Raw genomic sequence first — 21,340 nt, forward strand, 5'->3', positions numbered from 1 at the left:
AGAGTTTTATGGACACTACCCTGGTGTCAGAGCTGGGAATCCTCACTCAACCCCTCTCCATTCCCATGGATGTCAGAGTGCTGGATGGGCGCTCTATTGGCAAAATCACCCACAATACGGTTCCTATCAACCTGCGAATGTCAGGTAACCACAGTGAGTCTTTGCAATATCTGCTCATCGAATCTCCTCAGGTACCCGTGGTTTTGGGCTTTTCATGGCTCCAGAGGCACAATCCCCTTATTGACTGTACTGCTGGTTCTATCAAGGGTCGGAGCCCGTTCTGCGACGCTCATTGTCTGAAGTCGACGCAGCCTGCCCTGGGCTGTCTTCCTGCGGGCTTGGGAAAAGCCTCGAACCTCTCCGCCGTTCCCGTGGAGTACCAGGACCTCCGGGAGGATTTCAACAAGGCCAGTGCCACATCGCTTCCTCCGCATCGGCTCCACGACTGCGTTATTGACCTTCTCCCAGGCATAAGGGGAGAGGCGTTGTGCCGTGAGGTGTTGCTTTATCTGTTTTTTGAAACCAGGTTTGCTGTTCATTTCAGCAAAATGAGAAGGAATGGAGTACCATGCAATAATGGCTCTATATAATATTGTATGCTTTCTTGAATTTGTTCTGGATTTAGGGACTGTGAAAAGACCCCTATGGCATGTCTGGTGGGGTAAGTGTGTGTGTGTCAGAGCTTTGTGTAAGTTGACTATGCAAACAATTTAGGATTTTCAACACAATGTTTCGTATAAAAAGAAGTGATGCAGTCACTCTTCTCAACTCTTAGCCAAGAGAGACTGGCATCCAAGAGGTTGTAAGTTCAAATTCCAGTTGTGGTTGTGTCCCAAAAGTGCTAACCAATGTTGAGGTCGATTCCATTTAAGTTTCAGTCAATTCAGAAAGTAAACCAATTTTCCAGCATTGAAAATAATTAGAATTGGAATTTCTATGTACTTCCTGAATACAATTCATTGTTGTATGTCTACTGACAAAATACAGTTCAGCTGTAGAAATACATTAACAGTTGTTTCCACTAACTCAGTAGTCGGTAACTTACTATAAAACAATGTATAGCAAAACACTAATACAGTATCCTATTACTGTAGAAATGTACCTTAAAATTACTAACATTTCCACAAAATCAACAGCAATGGCGAACAGTGTAGTTTTATGTTATTACATGTTGAACCACCCGATTTCACATGTGAAATTCATTTTTGGAACACTTCACGTGTGAAATTTCACATGTGAAATTATGTCAAAAGTGTTTTTGGAACACTATATCTGACATTTCACATGTGAAATGATGTCAAAAGTGTTTTTGGAACACTTCATCTGAAAATATGTTTTTACAATACTTCACATGTGACATGTTTAACTAGGCAAGGCAGTTAAGAACAAATTGTTATTTATTATGCTGGCCTAGGAACAGTGGGTTAACTGCCTTGTTCCGGGGTAGAACAACAGATTTTTACCTTGTCAGCTCAGGGATTTGCTCCAGCAACCTTTTTGTTACTGGCCCAATGCTCTAACCACTAGGCTACCTGCCGCCCGAAAATCATGTGAGCATGTGTTTTTGGATTACTTCACATGAAATTTCACATGTGAAAACATGATTTTAGACCACTTCATGTGACATTTCATATGTGAAAACATGTTTTTGAAACTTCAAATGTTTTTCACATGTACAATTTCTTGTGTTATTGCTGTTCAGCTAAAGTATGACCACACCTGGGATTTTAACTCAGAACCTCTGGATTTGAGGTACGCTGACCTTTCTGCTGCGCCACAAAGTCTGTAGTATTCTCATACACATTCAATACCTATAATAGATCTCTGCTCTTAGCAAAAGCGTGTCATCTGCACTGCTATTTTAGTTATCAGATATTCTGACTATTTTCTCACCATTGATCACATTTATTATTTCAGCAATTTGAGGGTTTTCTGTATAGTTGTCTAATATTGGTGAGGTATATTATTTTGATTTAATGTTACACCTGAATCACTATGATAAAATATAATAGTTTTTCTTTCGTATATTTTCAACAAAGCTAAGCTGTACTTTGAAGTCCAAAGTGTAGGAACACAGGTGAAATCAGTTATTGACACAGACATGATGGTATAGCAGGATGATCAAAATCCAGTAAATCAAGAGTTCAAATCACAGGTAAGGACATGTTGACTAACAATTACTGTTCAAATAAATATAGGCTACACAATGTGGTCAAATATGTAAGTTGAAAACATTGTATGTTAAAACCACTATGTGTGTATCATAACTACTCGTTTTTGTTTGCAGGGCATCGCCAGTTAAAGTTCATGTGAAATATCACTTGAAGTGTTCCAAAAACGCATGGTTTCACATGATTTCACATGTGAAAGTCCACATCATCACATGTGAATTGTTCCAAAAACACATGTATAAATGTCACGTGAAATCGTGACAATTTGACAGGAGATGAACATGGGGTGTGTTTTCGTGGGCACGAGGTGGTTTAAAGGGGTTGAATCTGATCATCTATTGTAGAATACATTTGTTGCTGCATGTTGTTGACTGCGTGGGATGTATGGGGCTACATACAAAGTGCTAACTCTCACTCCAGCCATGCATACCAGAAATAAAAGTTTATGCTTTTATACACTGCGAGCAACACAGAGATAAATCAAATCAAAGTATTAATGACTTTTTAGAGCCTGAGAGAACCAATATTTGCTCCAATATTACTACACAATTGTATTTCACGTGTGCTTTTCAAAACATTAATTTGATAGTCCTCACCAAACTGAATCACTGCAACTTTTGATATAGCAGTTGCCACAGCAACCAGAATGTCCAGCACTACTTGTTGCCTGCAAAGCCCGTGCTGTAGGTAATGGTTATGTAAGGATTAATCAATGAGGGGGGTATGCATTATTGAAAATAATGAACGACGTGGAAGGTGTGTTCCATAACGCGCTAGCGGAGTGGAACTGACCTTCCACGGCATAGAGCCTCTGTATATAGTCCATTTTATACAATGGCTATAATTTAGCACACTAGCTGCTTGAAATCTGTTCAACATCCACTGAAGTAGCTAGCAGGTTTATTAGATAGCTACAGTAGTTTCTGTGGTAACCAAACAAACAGATTTGCTTGTTTAGCTAACCAAACCAACAGTCCTAGCTTGACATTATGAAAATCGAATTCAGCAATGCCATTAATGTCTTCAAATCGACTTTTGCTGTCAAAAGCAGTTTAAACATAGAAGATATAAGAATGAACTATAGCCATTGAATTCTACCGTGCAAATATACCCTGCGTTTTTGGGAAATAATGCACGTTCTAGATTGCCCTTCAAACCAATCAGAAACAAGTATTTAACAATGCCATGGTATAAGATGACTTTAACACAGGGCCAATATCAACCCCTATTCCTTACATTGTGTACTACTTCTAACCAAAACTATAATGACCCTTTTGCCAAAAGTGCACTTTATAGGGAGGGAATAGTATATTATTTGAGATTGAGCCACAGTAGATCACAAAAGAACTAGCTTGGCTAGCCAAAGACCGTTGTCCAGGACAGCAGCTGTAGAAAAGACTGCTAATGGCTGGTTGACAACTTGGAGATACTGTAGTTCCCTGGCTTCTCTCCTGGCATGTTGGCTTACATGATAAGCAGCAGTGTAATTTTGGGGGAGAATAGCACAACTCTCATATTACCAGTCATTACAGTTTAGTTAGTAACAGTAACTGAAATAACGAGGAGGGCAGTGATCAGAACAGATACCGTTCACAAGTTTCTCCTCCTTTCTACTCCCCCCTTCCTTCTCGCTCTCTCTCTCTCCCCCTCCTTTCTCAGCTGATACACTCTATATTTCCTAATATTGCGTGGTAATTCATCAGAGCTGTGTAGAGCTGACTTGCAGACTGTGGGAATAACTGGTTTCTAAGGACAGAGGTCCTCACTACCCTGATGCAGTTGAAAAACATCACTCTCCATTTCTCCAACTGTACTGTACCTCTTTCCTGTAATCAACTCATTCTACATCCTGTAAGAGATTGTCCTTATTCATCTGAGGACTTCAGTCAGATATGGGAGTCATTTTTGAAAATGTTTTGAGTATTAAGATCTACTACACCTCTCTCTTCCTTTCTCTCAAACTTCCTCACTCTTCTTTTCCTCTTGATTACTTTCCGTTTGTCTCTCAATCTCTGTCTGCCTCTCTTTCTTTCTTTCTTTCTTTCTTTCTTTCTTTCTTTCTTTCTTTCTTTCTTTCTTTCTTTCTTCCTCCCCTTCCCCATCTCTCTGTATCTCCCAGTGATTGTCATACATCTCCTGTATGTCTGGTTGATGATACTGCCCGTCTATCTGTCAATAAATCACTGCACTATAGATCAGAGCTCAGAGGAAAACCTCCCCTACACAGATAGTCTTGTCTGTTTCTGTCAATCACTAAACACACTCTGTCTCTCTGCCAGTTATCCAGCACTCCCACTTTATCCTCCTCCTCTCCTCTCTCCTCCACTACGCTGTGCCTTCCCTGCCAGCCTTCTCCAATGTCACCCCATGATGTCCCAGGGCAGATCATTTCATGGACTGCCCCTCTAGCCATTTTACCTCTGTTGTCCCAAAACACCAAGATCACTGTTGTGCAACCATCTTGTTGTAAAAAAATAGAATTTGTATACACCTGGATTCTGAGCACCCAGTTGCATACAGTCAGTTCAAAGCTAAGTTAAACGGTTTATTACAGACACAGAGGTAGCCTGAGGTTCTGTGTGTATGGAAGGATGAGCAGGGGACTCTTTTGGATTGGTCTGGGTCTCTCTATTAATTGTGGTGGTGCTGTGGAGATTGTGGTGCTGGGGTGACTGTGGTGCAGGGGAGCAGAAGAACGTTAGCGCTGCTGGGTGTCATTGAGACATGCCAGCCCCAACAGACGTGCCAAATGGAGCAGAACAGCCGACCTGGCATCGCACCACCGCCTTAGCCACACAGCCACATAGCATTGCCTCAGTCGCACAGCCACCCAAAGAAAGGAGGGAGGCAGCGAGAGAACACGATTAGAGGGAGGCACTGAGGAGGAAGGGAAGGAAGGAGCAGGGAGGCGACGAGGCGACGAGGCTGGGAATACATGGGGGGGAATTGAAAAGAGGACAAGATGAAAGAGAGTTTGTGAGTGGGGAGTAGGTGAAAGGGGAAGCGGGGAGAGGAGACGGTGAGGAGAAGCTGGGAGGCAAAGGCGGTGTGGAGGAGGCAATGAGGCATGCAGCCATGTCAAGTATACCCCGAAGGACCCTCTTCTCTCCTCTCCTCTCCTCTCCTCTTCTCTTCTCTTCTCTTCTCTTCTCTTCTCTTCTCTTCTCTTCTCTTCTCTTCTCTCATCTCCTCTCCTCTAACTTCACTCGTGTTTTATAATCTATCCTTGTATGTCCTCTCCTCTTCTGTCCTCTCGCTTTGTCTCATAACCTCTGTTCAAATCCCTCTGTTCTCCTCCACTCCCTCCTTCAAAGTATTACCGTGGAGATCTGAACAACTGGATCCAATATACACTGCTCAAAAAAATAAAGGGAACACTTAAACAACACAATGTAACTCCAAGTCAATCCCACTTCTGTGAAATCAAACTGTCCACTTAGGAAGCAACACTGATTGACAATAAATTTCAAATGCTGTTGTGCAAATGGAATAGACAACAGGTGGAAATTATAGGCAATTAGCAAGACACCCCCAATAAAGGAGTGGTTCTGCAGGTGGGGACCACAGACCACTTCTCAGTTCCTATGCTTCCTGGCTGATGTTTTGGTCACTTTTGAATGCTGGCGGCGCTTTCACTCTAGTGGTAGCATGAGACGGAGTCTACAACCCACACAAGTGGCTCAGGTAGTGCAGCTCATCCAGGATGGCACATCAATGCGAGCTGTGGCAAGAAGGTTTGCTGTGTCTGTCAGCGTAGTGTCCAGAGCATGGAGGCGCTACCAGGAGACAGGCCAGTACATCAGGAGATGTGGAGGAGGCCGTAGGAGAGCAACAACCCAGCAGCAGGACCGCTACCTCCGCCTTTGTGCAAGGAGGAGCAGGAGAAGCACTGCCAGAGCCCTGCAAAATGACCTCCAGCAGGCCACAAATGTGCATGTGTCTGCTCAAATGGTCAGAAACAGACTCCATGAGGGTGGTATGAGGGCCCGACGTCCACAGGTGAGGGTTGTGCTTACAGTCCAACACCGTGCAGGACGTTTGGCATTTGCCAGAGAACACCAAGATTGGCAAATTCGCCACTGGCGCCCTGTGCTCTTCACAGATGAAAGCAGGTTCACACTGAGCACGTGACAGACGTAATAGAGTCTGGAGACGCCGTGGAGAACGTTCTGCTGCCTGCAACATCCTCCAGCATGACCGGTTTGGCGGTGGGTCATGTCTCGCTCCATCCACCAATGCCACGTTGCACCACAGACTGTCCAGGAGTTGGCGGATGCTTTAGTCCAGGTCTGGGAGGAGATCCCTCAGGAGACCATCCGCCACCTCATCAGGAGCATGCCCAGGCGTTGTAGGGAGGTCATACAGGCACGTGGAGGCCACACACACTACTCAGCCTCATTTTGACTTGTTTTAAGGACATTACATCAAAGTTGGATCAGCCTGTAGTGTGGTTTTCCACTTTAATTTTGTGTGTGACTCCAAATCCAGACCTCCATGGGTTGATAAATTGGATTTCCATTGATTATTTTTGTGTGATTTTGTTGTCAGCACATTCAACTATGTAAAGAAAAAAGTATTTAATAAGATTATTTATTTCATTCAGATCTAGGATGTGTTGTTTAAGTGTTCCCTTTATTTTTTTGAGCAGTATATTTCTGAATAAATGCTTTCCAGGAGTTTGCATGACGCATTTCAATACTTCTGCCATATTTTAAATGATTCATAAATCAACTTGCAAATGTTGCTTGCTGTGTTGTATAACATTTTGGAAGGTACCTCGGCTCCGCATTTTCTCCCCTGCCAGCAGCCAGCCATGTTTAGAGCCTTGTTAGAATGAAAATGATTAGATTCTCCTTGCTGAGCATCCATTCTCCATGAATTTTCTAGTTTAGCTCCCTTTTCGTGTCTTGAAATGTGCTATTTGTGAGAAGGTGGTGTGAGATGTGGTGCTGTTCTATGTGTGTGTGTAGTCTCACCCAGGGAGAGGAGAGAGAGGAAGCTGTGCCTGTGTGAACCCTAGGCCTGCCTGTGTGAACACCATTCAGCGATCCATTCTCCTACCTGAACAATACCCAGTCCAGCTACCTAGCTTCCCATTTCACACGCGCTACAATGCTCCCATCTCGTGCAGCCAGCAAGGCTCTCCTCACATTCACACTCCATCTCCCAGCTCCTGAAACTTTACAATTCTCTCAGAAAGCAAATGCAAATTCATATTCGAAGCATTCCTGTCCCAGTGGCTGTGCAGATATCCTGGCATATTAACCATGGAGAGCACACTCAGAAAAGATCAGATGTGACAATTAATATGCATACAGCTTGGCAAATGACCATTTTAATTTATTTAGTGCTGTCTCTAGGGTTACATAGTTTGTTAATGCTGTATTACATGAAACATTCCATTAAACAAATTACATAATTCCTCACATTTATCTGGATGAGCTGGCTAGAGAGGATCGTCAGTCTGAGTGATAAGTAAATAAAGTGTTTCCGACTAGTGGGATGCTAGTAACATGTTTGAGCTGATGTCAGGGGCGGTCTTGAAATCAAAGGGACCAGTACCCTCAACCTCCTCCTCTGTCTGACAGAATTTGATGCAACATGTGATTTTACATCACTAATTGGACACCAGTATATCTTAATTGGCTGATTACACATCGTATTTAATCATGGCAACTAGCAGTGATTGTGACCCAGTCGTCGTGGCGATGGTAGAATAAGCAAGAAGCAAGCAACAAGACAGAAGAGAACAGCAACACAACAACAACAGGCAGAGAAAAAGAGAGAGGAATGTTTTAGCAAATGAAAACAAAGCACTCTAGGCCTTTTGAGCAGCCACACACAGGCGAGTACTTAATGATGCACATTAAAGAGGAGATTTATTAAGGAATGTGCAAAGGCCATTAGCTGGGGCTTTGATTTGTTCATCACAGCCACACTTCAATAAATATGGAAATAGCTTCTGCCCTTTTTGTGTCATGGAGGTGCTGAGTGGAAAACTCGAATATAAGGTTATACACTACATGGCCAAAAGTATGGACACGTGCTCGTTGAACATCTTATTCCAAAATCATGGCCATTAATATGGAGTTGGTCCCCCCTTTGGTGCTATAACACTGACGTTGGGCGATTAGGCCTGGCTCCCAATATGCGTTCCAATTCATTCCAAAGGTTTCCGATGGGGTTGAGGTCAGGACACTGTGCAGGCCAGTCAAGTTCTTCCACACCAATCTCGACAAACCATTTCTGTATGGACCTCGCTTAGTGCACATGGGCATTGTTATGCTGAAACAGGAAAGGACCTTCCCCAAACTGTTGCCACAAAGTTGGAAATAAAAAAGAATCTAGAATATCATTGTATGCTGTAGCGTTAAGATTTCCCTTCACTGGAACTATGGGGCCTAGCCCCAGACCATTATTCCTCCTCCACCAAACTTTACAGTTGGCACTATGCATTGGCATTCGTCAAACCCAGATTCGTCCGTCGGACTGCCAGATGGTGAGGCGTGATTCATCACTCCAGAGTCCAATGGCGGTGAGCTTTACACCACTCCAGTGGACGAATCGAGGACATCTTAGGCTTGTATGCGGCTGCTTGGCCATGGAAACCCATTTCATGAAGCTCTAGACGAACAGCGTTGCTTCGAGAGGCAATTTGGAACTTGGTAGTGAGTGTTGCAACCGAGGACAGACGTTTTGTACGCACTACGCGCTTCAGCACTCAGCGGTGCCGTTCTGTGAGCTTGTGTGGCCTACCACTTCGCGGCTGAGCCATTGTTGCTCCTAGACGTTTCCACTTCACAATAACAGCACTTACAGATGACCGGGTAAGATCTAGCAGGGCAGAAATGTTACGAACTGACTTGTTGGAAAGGTGGAATCCTATGACGGTGAAAGTCACTGAGCTCTTCAGTACGTGCCATTCTAGTGCCAGTGTTTGTCTGTGGAGATTGCCTGGCTGTGTGCTCGATTTTATACACCGGCCAGCAACGGGTGTGGCTGAAATAATGTTAAGGGGTGTCCACATACTTTAGTGTATCTAATGCTATGACTTTTCCCAGACCAGTAGACAAACCAGAAAGAACTCCAAGCCCTAGTTGTAGTTGTTTTGTATTACTATGAGTTTTCTAGTCATTTCAACTTCAAACTCGGCCTTATATAGATCTACAGAAAGCAATATTGATGTAGGCCTACACTAATTACAGGTTGAATATCATTCAAGAATCGTTATTTATTGATACAAAACAATCTTTTTTTTTTTTAGCTTGCTTGATGTATTCACTCTCCCACACCACCATTATGTGAAGTATGCATTACTGCAGAATGCATAATGTTGTTTTTCTATCTGTCCAACCTTTCGAATATTCATGAATCTCATTGGACAGCAGATGTAAAATAAGGTAATGCATTTATTGGACGTGTGTACATTCTCTCTCCTCTCCAGCTCTGCTCTACTCTGCTCCTCAGAAGTGGAAGGTGAATTCATGTTTAAAGATTTCCTACCTTTCCCAACTCAAGTTCTGACAAGTCTAGTCAATTCTGCCTACTCACGTCAACTGTGCACCTAATTATAAACGCTTCTAATTCTTTAGAGAACTGTGAGTTTGGACAACCCTGCTTACAGGGCAGCTTAATTTCCACAGAAAACAGACCAAAGTGTTATTTTGCATATTCTATCCTGTTTCAGCACTGTGGACAGTTCCAATTGGCTTCTGTATATTCCTGCATAGGGGAGGCAATGATAAGACTACCTTCAGCAATTTCCATGTGTCCTTGCTTAACTTAGCGTAATGGTAATGGTTAGGTTTAGGGTTAGAGTAGTGGCTGAGGGTAAGGGTTGAACCGGGATGTGGATATGAAGCTAGGTTAATTTTGGGGGGAGTTTGTCAGGCGGCCACACTGATTAACAACCAGTGAGTCTATTTAAGGTGGAAAGGGTGTGGTAGAAGTCCCACCTCGGGAGTGGATGGAGATTGGTTAGTGGGAAAGTTAGTCATGTGAGGTGGGCGAAATGTCCTACATGGAGTGGAATTTCCTATGCTAGGGTTAGGGTTATGGTTAGTTAGGGTTAGGGTTTGTGTTATGGCTGAGGCTTGGGTTAGGGTTAGGTTGTGTGGCTGTAGATAGGGTTAGGCCTACAGGTGTTTATACTGACTAATTGTGGATTCAGAATTCTCTCAGTCATAACAAAACATTACAGATGCCATTAATAAACTACACTGAGTGTACAAAACATTAAGAACACCAGATCTTTCCATGACATAGACTGACCAGGTGAATCCAGGAGAAAGATATGATCCCTTATTGATGTCACTTGTTAATTCAGCTTTAGTCAGTGTAGATGAAGGGGAGGAGACAGGTTAAAGAAGGATTTTAAGCCTTGAGACAATTGAGACATGGATTGTGTGTGTGTGCGATTCAGAAGGTGAATGGGCAAGACAAAAGTCCCTTTGAACAGGGTATGGTAGTAGGTGCCTGGGCACCAGTTTGTGTCAAGAACTGCAACACTGCTGGTTTTTCATGCTCAACAGTTTCTCATGTGGATCAAGAATGGTCCACCACCCAATGGACATCCAGCCAACTTGACACAACTGTGGAAAGCTATGGAGTCAACATGGGCCAGCCTCCCTGTGGAACGCTTTCGACATCTTGTAGAGTCCATGCCCTGACAAATTGAGGCTGTTCTGAGGGAAAAAAGGGGTGTGCAACTCAATATTAGGAAGGTGTTCTTAATGTTTTGTACACTCAATACTCACACAAAGACCTACAGTACAGAGCAAGGGTGTGATCTATGGGACTATAAAGATGATATGTGAATGTAGAGCGAATAAAATGCATCATTGATTATGATGGGCTTTACAAATGGCTGTCTGAATGTCAGCCTGTACATCTTTCAGTACGGAGAAAAAAATGTATGAAATGTATGCACTCACTACTGTAAGTCGCTCTGGATAAGAGCGTCTGCTAAATGACTAAAATGTAAATGTAAATTATCCCTATGTATTGTAGTGGGATAACAAGGGACTTTTTCTTAGATACTTTATTTCCATCCCAAAGACAGAGGAATAAACAATGCATGTTCTTGAATAGTATATTAATATGTTATCATGTCTTTAGATACTGTTACCAACAAAGAAGTTACAGGTAACTGCCAAAATTAAAGAAAAGTGATGGCATAGATTCTACCACTGTCTGAAACTCTATTGGAGGGATGCAACACCATTCTTCCACAAGACATTTCATCATTTGGTGTTTTGTTGAAGGTAATGGATAATGCTGTCTCAGGTGCCGCTCCAGAATCTAACATAAGTGTTTAATTGGGTTGAGCTCTGGTGACTGACACACACACACACACACACACACACACACACACACACACACACACACACACACACACACACACACACACTGTCTTGCACAGCTAACCTTGTAGGGACGTGCAATTCAGTCCCATTTAAAATCCTATTTTCCTTAACCCTTAACCCTAACCTGTACCCTTACCCTAACCTGAACCCTAACCTTAACCCAAAAACCTAACCTTAACTCTAACACGAAAACCTAGCCTAATCTCCTAATCCTAAAACTAACCCTAGCTCCTAACCTTAGAAATAGCATTTGACCTTTTGGGGACCAACAAAATGTCCCGAGTTTGTTAAATTGTTGTTTGTTTTAACTATACTTCTGGTCCCCACAAGTATAGTTAAACACATCCACACACAAACACGTCCACACACACACACACACCATCATCTGATATTCATGAAAAGAATACCACTCTGCAGTGGATAGTAGCCATCTTACGGGCTATTATTTTACGCTGATCTTAACTTTTTTGGTACATAATATCTCCGGTGATTTTAATGCAAGGAAAGTGAAATCTGTTTTCCCTCATTTTTACCAGCATTTTCACCTGCGCAACTAGAGGGGACAAACTCTGGATCACTTTTACTCAACACACAGAAATGACAAGGCTCTTTCTCGCCCTCCCTTTGGCAAATCAGACCATAACTCTATACTCCTGCTTCCGGCTTACAAGCAAAAACTCAAACAGGAAGTACCAGTGATATATTCAATACGGAAGTGGTCTGATGAAGCAGATGCTACGCTACAGGACTGTTTCGCTAGCACAGACTGGAATATGTTCCCGGGATTCATCCGATAACATTGAGGAGTTTACCACATCAGCCACTGGATCTTTTAATAAGTGAATCGACAACGTCGTCCCTACAGTGACCGTACGTACATACCCCAAACAGAAGCCATGGATTACAGGCAACATCCGCACTGAGCTAAAAGTTAGAGCTTCTGCTGTCAAGGTGAAGGACACTAATCCGGACGCTTATAAGAAATCCCGCTACGACCTCTGACGAGCTATCAAATAGGCAAAGTGTCAATACAGGACAAAGATTGAATCCTACTATGCCAGCTCTGACGCTCTAAGGCTGTGGCAGGGCTTGCAAACTATCATGGATTATAAAGGGAAACCCAGCCACGAGCTGCCCAGCGACGCGAGCCTACCAAACTAGCTATGTTCACTTCGAGGCAAGCAACACTGAACCATGCATGAGAGCACCAGATGTTCCGGACAACTGTATGATGTCGCTCTCATATCCTCATGTGAGCAAGACCTTTAAACAGGTTAACATTCGCAAGGCTGCGGGGCCAGACGGGATACCAGGATGTATACTCAGAGCATGCTCTGTCCAGCTGGCAAGTGTCTTCACTAACATGTTCAACCTATCCCTGATCCGATCTGTAATACCAACTTGTTTCAAGCAGACCACCGTGCCCAAGAACGCCAATGTAACCTACCTAAATGGCTAGCGCCCAGTAGCACTCATATCTTTAGTTATGAAATGCTTTGAAAGGCTGGTCATGGCGCACATCAACACCATCATCCCAGATACCCTGGACCCACTCCAATTTGCATACCACCACAACAGATCCACAGACGACACAATCTCTATTGCACCCCACACTACCATCACCCACTTGGACAAAAGGATTACCTATGTAAAAAGGCTGTTCATTGACTACAGCTCAGCATTCAACACCATAGTCCCCTCCAAGCACATCACCAAGCTCAGGACCTTGGAACTGAACACCTCCCTCTGCAACTGGATCCTGGACTTCCTGACGGCCGCCCCCAGGCGGTGAGGGTAGGCAACAACACATTTTCCACGCTGACCATCAACATAGCATCAAGTTCTTGGGATCATGAGTGGAATGTTATTCATATTTTTCATAATTTCATAATTCATTAACATAATTGTGTTTAAAATGCCGAAAATCCAGTGTTTCTATGTTTCTTTTGTTATATTTAAGCATTCTATGATGTGTATAAAGTGTAATATTGGGTTGGGATGCAAACTCTACATCTGACATGGTACAGGTGTCTTCTTTTATTAGGACCATACCCATATGTGTGAGGTGTATACTTCTGTTTTAAAGTAAATGTGTTTAAGACTACCAAGAAACACTCTGTGACCCTGATTTACCCCACTGCAGGAAAAGGTTAACACGGTCCACACACACCCACAGAGTTGTGAAGAGGGCATGACAGCACCTCTTCCCCCTCAGGAGGCTGAAAAGATTTGGCATGAGCCCTCAGATCCTCAAAACGTTATACAGCTGCACCATCGAGAGCATCTTGACTGGCTGCATCACCGCTTGGTACAGCAACTGCATGGCACCCAACCGCAAGGCTCTCCAGAGGGTGATAACTATGGCCCAGTACGTTACTGGGGCCGAGATCTCTGCCATCCAGGACCTCCAGGTAGTGTCAGGAAAAAGCCCATAAAATTGTCATAGACTCCAGACACCCAAGCCATAGACTGTTCGCTCTGCTACCGTTCGGCAAGCAGTGCCAGTGCACCAAGTCTGGAACCAACAGGACCCTGAACAGCTTCTACCACCAAGCCATAAGACTTCTAAACAAGACCCTTTTTTTTGTACTGACACCCTAACACATACAGTTTTTTTGCACTACCTCCCCTACACTGACTCTATGCACACAAACTGGACTCTACCCACACACTCACACATACTTACACTGAAACCCCAACACACACACACTACATACGCCCACATACACATTACAAGTGCACACATGCATACTGACACCACACACACAAGCACACACACAAGCACACTCACACACACACACGCACACACACACACACACACACACACACACACACACACACACACACACACACACACACACACACACACACACACACACACACACACACACACACATTAACACTCACCACATACGCTGCTGCTACTATCCATTTTCGATCCTCTTGCCTAGTCACTTTACCCCTACCGATATGTACAAAGCTACCTCAATTACCTCATACCCCTGCACATCGACTCGATACTGGTACTTTATTCATTATTCACTGTGTTTATATATAGATTTTTGTTATCATCTTTAACGCTGCATTGTTGAAAAATGACCCATAAGCAAGGATTTCACTGTTAGTCTACACCTATTGTTTACAAAGCATGTGACAAATAACATTTGATTTGATTTGACATTTGATTTGATTCCCTTCAGCCGAGGATAGCAATGTGGGGTGTTATAACACCATTAATGCCAATACCCTCCGGAATGAGAACATACATATGGTCCCGAGGGACAGTGGCACACCGAGCATATCAAAGGAGAAGTAACGTAATATATGTGATTGTGATTTAATGGGAACGCAGATGTTCCCATGTGTGCATGCAGAAGAGTATAACTCTGTAATCAAATGAATCCAATCTGGGTCTGTGTTCTCTCTGTGAGAGTTATAGGTATACGGCACATACAGTACTTTGATCAAATGCAAAACACAAGACAACACAGCAGGGCCTTTTCTTTTGTTGTGAGGCAACTTATATGTAGGTTTGTTGTCATGTCAATGTGATGTCACCATGGAGTAGGCATTTGTATGTAATTTCACAGGGAACCTGACTAATTACATAAAACAAAAGAGGAATAATTGTCTGCACCCAAACCTTCTTTCCACTTTTACCCTTACATTAAACTATTAAACTTACATTAAACTAGAACCATGAAAAGTGTAAGATAAACCAATTAAATCAATTATAATCGTGCAACAGGCAAGCAACAACTGAACAAAAACACTTTTGTGACCAGTAGCTGTGTGTGGGTAAAATCACTGGGGAAGCCAAGCCCCCCAAAAATGCCATATTACAACCTGTGTTGTAATAATTGCATGGTTTGCTCTATAATCTGTTAGTTCATATACATTTATATTTACATTTAAGTCATTTAGCAGACGCTCTTATCCAGAGCGACTTACAAATTTCACTCTTTCTCACCTCACCGTGGGCGCCAGTCATGCTTGGCATGTCATGACCCTTTGCTTCCCTGAGGTAATACTTTGGAGTTTGAGTCTTTGGTGGCAGGAGTCCTCTGTTCCTCTGAGACCCTACTAGAGCTAGCCTCCTGCTTGTCCTTCCCCTCCTTCCAGCCTTGCTTGTTCAGGCTCAGGTGGCTCATCATGGTCATGGACAGCTGTGTGTCAGAGAAGCGTGACCATTCCACAAAGAGAGGCTCTACCACGTACGCCATGAAGCCAATCTGTATATTGGCAACCGAGTTGGATTGCCTGTCACAGAGTGGGGTTACTTCAAGATTATGTTTCCGCTCAATGTCACCTTGGTGGAAGAACTCCTCCGTCACTTTCTCGCTCCACTGTTTGCTGAGTTTCCACGGGCGGCAGGGGTTGCAGATGTCCGCACACTTCAGAGCCATCTGAAGGATAAAGTGTCGATGTCCTCCGTTAGTGAGGCAGAGCTCTCCCTTGTCCAAGTGTGTCCTGAACTCTGAAAGATAGTCATTCTGCCTGCTGATGTCCGTAGCCAGAATCAGGGATCCAAGCCTCTCCTCCATGTTCAATCTGTCTTCAGTGGGGAGGTGGGACAGCAGGTCTGATTCACGGAGCAGGCCCACCGCAGACTTCCAGTGGTGATTCTCCAAAACTGAGCTATTCTTGTACAGTGCTGCAAGGTAATGGTCCGTTTTGATGAGGAAAGGCTGGTTGACACCTGGATGGTCCAGATCATGGGTGGCAGCAGCAAGCAGACCCAGCAGGATATCACAGGAGGTCAGCGTCTCAGCAAGCTTGGGCTCCTGCAAGTAGCAATACATGGCCTGAGTCACATCTGCAGCGTGGACTGCATTGTGGTAGGGGTTCTGGCAGTGGTAGTCCTCTTGAATCATGACTAAAAATCTCCTAAGTTTAACCATGTCCAACTGGAAGAGCTCAATTAACCCATACGTGTTGAATAAGTGAAAGGTCAGGTTGACGAGGCTGTTCCCGTTCGTAAGTCTGTCAAACAGGAAAATATCAAAGTTCCAGTTTCCAACCTTCTGCAGCATTAACTTGGCTTGACCTGTGAAGTCATCGTCAAGGATGTAGCCTAGAGGGTTGGAGGCTGGGATGCCGTGAAAGAACCGTGACGAGTGGAGGTACCTCTGAAAGCTCAGCAGCCTTCATATATACCTTGCCACCATCATACATAGGCCTAAGGCCAAGACAATACGAAGACACAGTGGCAGAATAAATTCTACCACACCTTTGTTTCATCACAAAACCGGACAGCAACCTCTGTCCGGTGAAGTCCACAAAGCATATTACAGTAACACAGTTACATGACCTACAGCATGGTCAAGCAAGGTAATGTTTCTGACATTTTCGGACCACTAAACAACTATTGATTTAGAACCACGGAGAGTTACCACAAGTCGCAAAGAAAACAGGAGCTGCCTCCACTATTCCATCACTATTTCAACTTCAACATTATCAAATCACCTCTGCTTAGTCTAATACAGTGACAACTGAAAGATACCCCCCCCAAAAATGTGTCCAATCAACTTAAGCTACATATGATGTGGCTGCCCATGGTTCTGATTTCTATGTGTGTGTGTGTGTGCGTGCATGCGTTCATGCAAATAGAAAAAACCCTACTTGTAGAGAAACGCCAATGTCATCCTCCCTTTCATGTTGACGAAACGGTCTCTGACACTATCATACAGCACACGATTTTGGTTTTTATTGTCCTAGGCTACCTGGCTAAAATGCTTGCTCGCTAGCCTAACTTCCATTCATGGGCAATGATGAGCCAGCTAGTTAACATTAGCCTACTTACATATTGAACTTCCATCCTCTCAGCTCAGGGGCACAATGTATGAATTGATGGTTTGATCAGAATCACCGTTAAAATCATTGGCCAGTACTGAGAATTAAGTAAAATCGCAAGTCCAAATCTCTATCTATTATCCATGGATAATTTAGGAAAGGGCCAATTTTAGCTAGCTAGCCACAACAAGATGCAACAATTACATTTTGAGGTGATGTGATTGTTGTGAAGCCAAATCCAAACTGGCTTCCCTTCACACTTTTTTTTGGTGCGCCAGGACCATTCACAGTTGAGCTCACTCAGTTTAGCCCAACACTGATTGCCTATTATTTGATATTTTTTTATCAAGGGAGGCCACATACAGAGACAGAGGGGCACTGGTTCGCTTGCTCAGATGCTTTCTCTAGTGAGATATATTCAGGATTTTGCAAATGGAAGGACATTTATGAAACACAGAGAGACGAAAGATCAATTATTTTATGTCTTTTATTTTTTTATTAGTACATTTTTTGGGGAAAGCCTGGTGTCCCTTGGCATCCATGAATACACGCCACTGCTTGTGACACAGTACCAGTCAAAAGTTTGGACACTTTTTTGCTGTTTTCTACATTGTAGAATAATAGTGAAGACATCAAAACTATGAAATAACATATGGAATAATGTAGAAACCAAAAATTCCAAAACCCCAAATATTCTTCAAAGTAGTCACCCTATGCCTTGATGACAACTTTGCACACTCTTGGAATTCTCTCAACCAGCTTCACCTGGAATACATTTCCAACAGTCTTGAAGGAGTTTCCACATATGCTGAGCAATTGTTGGCTGCTTTTGCTTCGCTCTGCGGTCAGCTTTAGGAAGAGTTGGTGGTTCCAAACTTCTTCCATTTAAGAATGATGGAGGCCACTGTGTTCTTGGGGACCTGCAATCTTGCAGAAATGTGTTGGTACCCTTCCCCAGACCTGTGCCACAACACAATCTGGTCCCGGAGCTCTACGTACAATTCCTTCGACCTCATGGCTTGGTTTTTGCTCTGACATGCACTGTCATCTGTGGGACCTTATATAGACAGGTGTGTGCCTTTCCAAATCGTATCCAATCAATTGAATTTACCACAGGTGGACTCCAATCAAGTTGTAGAAACGTCTCAAGGATGATCAATGGGAACAGTACGCACCTGAGCTCAATTTAAAGTCTCCTAGCAAAGGGTTTGAATATTTATGTAAATAAGGTATTTCTGTTTTTTGATTTTAATAAATCTTTGTCATTATGGGGTATTGTGTGTAGATTGATGAGAAAAAAATCATAATTGTATCCATTTTAGAATAAGACTGTAACGTAACAAAATGTGGAAAAGGGTCTGAATACTTTCCGAATGTACTGTGTTAATCTTAATAATTAATTAATGTAGGGAAACTCAATTGAATAAATCATGGACCGGACATTATTCAGAATTAATATTTGAATTCTATATACATCTCTCGCTGACAGGCAAAGTAATTTTTTTCATGCTAATCAACACGTTTAGAGAGAGATTTCGTAGAATAAATCAACTTGGTTTTAGGTTTGGCAACTTGGCTGTCAAAATCTTGCTACCTTGGATTCCAAATGAATATGACCCAGGTGCAAATAACATCACTTTACTAATTCTATGAAGCCTGCATCATTTGTGTTCGCAAGGTCTTATCTGAATAACAAACCAGCAGGATTGTACTCCAGATTGTGTTTTAATCGATAACTGTGTTGATGTCTAATTGATGTCCGTCCTCTTGCAAAGTTGATGATATATGTCAATTAGAATTCCACCTGCTATATTCCAGTAGTAACAAAGATAACAGTCCAGTCCACACTTTGTCCACTGTTCATTCATCTCACAGCTTCGGTCTAAATCCTCGACCGACCATTCACCATTTGGGAAACACTGGTCAGCCATGTTTAGACAAAAGTATATATACAGTTGAAGTCAGAAGTTTACATACACTAGGTTGGAGTCATTAAAACTCGTTTTTCAACCACTCCACAAATTTCTTGTTAACAAACTACAGTTTTGGCAAGTTGGTTAGGACATCTACTTTGTGCATGACACAAGTAATTTTTCCAACAATTGTTTACAGACAGATTATTTCACTTATAATTCACTGTATCACAATTCCAGTGGGTCAGAAGTTAACATACACTAAGTTGACTGCTCCTTTAAACAGCTTGGAAAATTCCAGAAAATGTCATGGCTTTAGAAGCTTCTGATAGGCTAATTGACATAATTTGAGTCAATTGGAGGTGTACCTGTGGATGTATTTCAAGGCCTACCTTCAAACTCAGTGCCTCTTTGCTTGACATCATGGGAAAATCAAAAGAAATCAGCCAAGACCTCAGAAAACATTTTTTAGAACTCCACAAGTCTGGTTCATCCTTGGGAGCAATTTCCAAATGCCTGAAGGTGCCACGTTCATCTGTACAAACAATTGTACGCAAGTATAAACACCATGGGACCAATGCGCCATCATACCGCTCAGGAAGGAGACGCATACTGTCTCCTAGAGATTAATGTACTTCGGTGCGAAAAGTGCAAATCAATCCCAGAACAACAGCAAAGGAACTTGTGAAGATGCTGGAGGAAACAGGTACAAAAGTATCTATATCCACAGTAAAACGAGTCCTATATCAACATAACCTGAAAGGGCGCTCAGCAAGGAAGAAGCCACTGCTGCAAAACCGCCTTAAAAAAGCCAGACTATAGTTTGCAACTGCACATGGGGACAAAGATCGTACTTTTAGGAGAAATGTCCTCTGGTCTGATGAAACAAAAATAGAACTGTTTGGCCATAATGACCATTGTTATGTTTGTAGGAGAAAGGGGGAGTCTTGCAAGCCAAAGAACACCATCCCAACCGTGAAGCACGGGGTTGGCAGCATCGTGTTGTGGGGGTGCATTACTGCAGGAGGGACTGGTGCGCTTCACAAAATAGATGGCATCATGAGGCAGGAAATTTATGCGGATATATTGAAGCAACATCTCAAGACATCAGTCAGGAAGTTAAAGCTTGGTCGCAAATGGGTCTTCCAAATGGACAATGACACCAAGCATACTTCCAAAGTTGTGGCAAAATGGCTTAAGGACAACAAAGTCAAGGTATTGAAGTGGCCATCACAAAGCTCTGACTTCAATACCATAGAACATTTGTGGGCAGAACTGAAAAAGCGTGTGCGAGCAAGGAGGCCTACAAACCGGACTCAGTTACACCAGCTCTGTCAGGAGGAATGGGCCAAAATTCACCCAACTAATTGTGGGAAGCTTGTGGAAGGCTACCCAAAACGTTTGACCCAAGTTAGTCCATTTAATGGCAATGATACCAAATACTAATTGAGTATATGTAAAATTCTGTCACACTGGGAATGTGATGACAGAAATAAAAGCTGAAAGAAATCATTCTCTCTACTATTATTCTGACATTTCACATTCTTAAAATAAAGTGGTGATCCTAACTGACCCAAGACAGGGAATGTTTACTAGGATTAAATGTCAGGAATTGTGAAAAACTGAGTTTAAATGTATTTGGCTAAGGTTTATGTAAACTTCCGACTTCAACTGTTGCACAATCTCAAAGTCCTCTTGTGTACAATATGAATATGCTTTTCATGTTGAGATTAAGGAGAAATTGACTTCTTGGAGAACATCATAAAAGCAGGGGGACCAACTCAATGATTACACATTCCTTGCCATGCAAATAATCTCTCTAAAAACCTTTCTGTTCTTATTGATCAAAGGTCCAGCCAGTGATTAAAGAATGCCCATTGAAGTCAATTGAGCTCACTGAGGGAATAGACTTGCACACTGGGGCTATTTGAGAAGTCACTGACAGCGGCAACATACTTAATGCAGACAGGACTAATTTCACATAATTGCAAATACACAGCTTTATTTTTACTTCAATGAGTCTTTGCTGGGTTGTTAGAAGTATGAAACCATGCAAGTCAAGTGTGAGAGAACTGAAGCTGTACATCTTCAGTGAAAT

At 42.8% G+C, this 21,340-nt stretch overlaps 1 pseudogene; it reads right to left on the reverse strand.

Annotated features, from left to right (window-relative positions):
* Nucleotides 1-15,432: 15,432 nt before the first annotated feature.
* On the reverse strand, nt 15,433-16,704 carry LOC106589200 (high affinity cAMP-specific 3',5'-cyclic phosphodiesterase 7A-like; annotated as a pseudogene).
* Between the last annotated feature and the right edge of the window lie 4,636 nt (nt 16,705-21,340).

This window comes from Salmo salar, chromosome ssa28 (genome assembly GCF_905237065.1).
Source record: "Salmo salar chromosome ssa28, Ssal_v3.1, whole genome shotgun sequence".
NCBI lineage: Eukaryota > Metazoa > Chordata > Actinopteri > Salmoniformes > Salmonidae > Salmo > Salmo salar.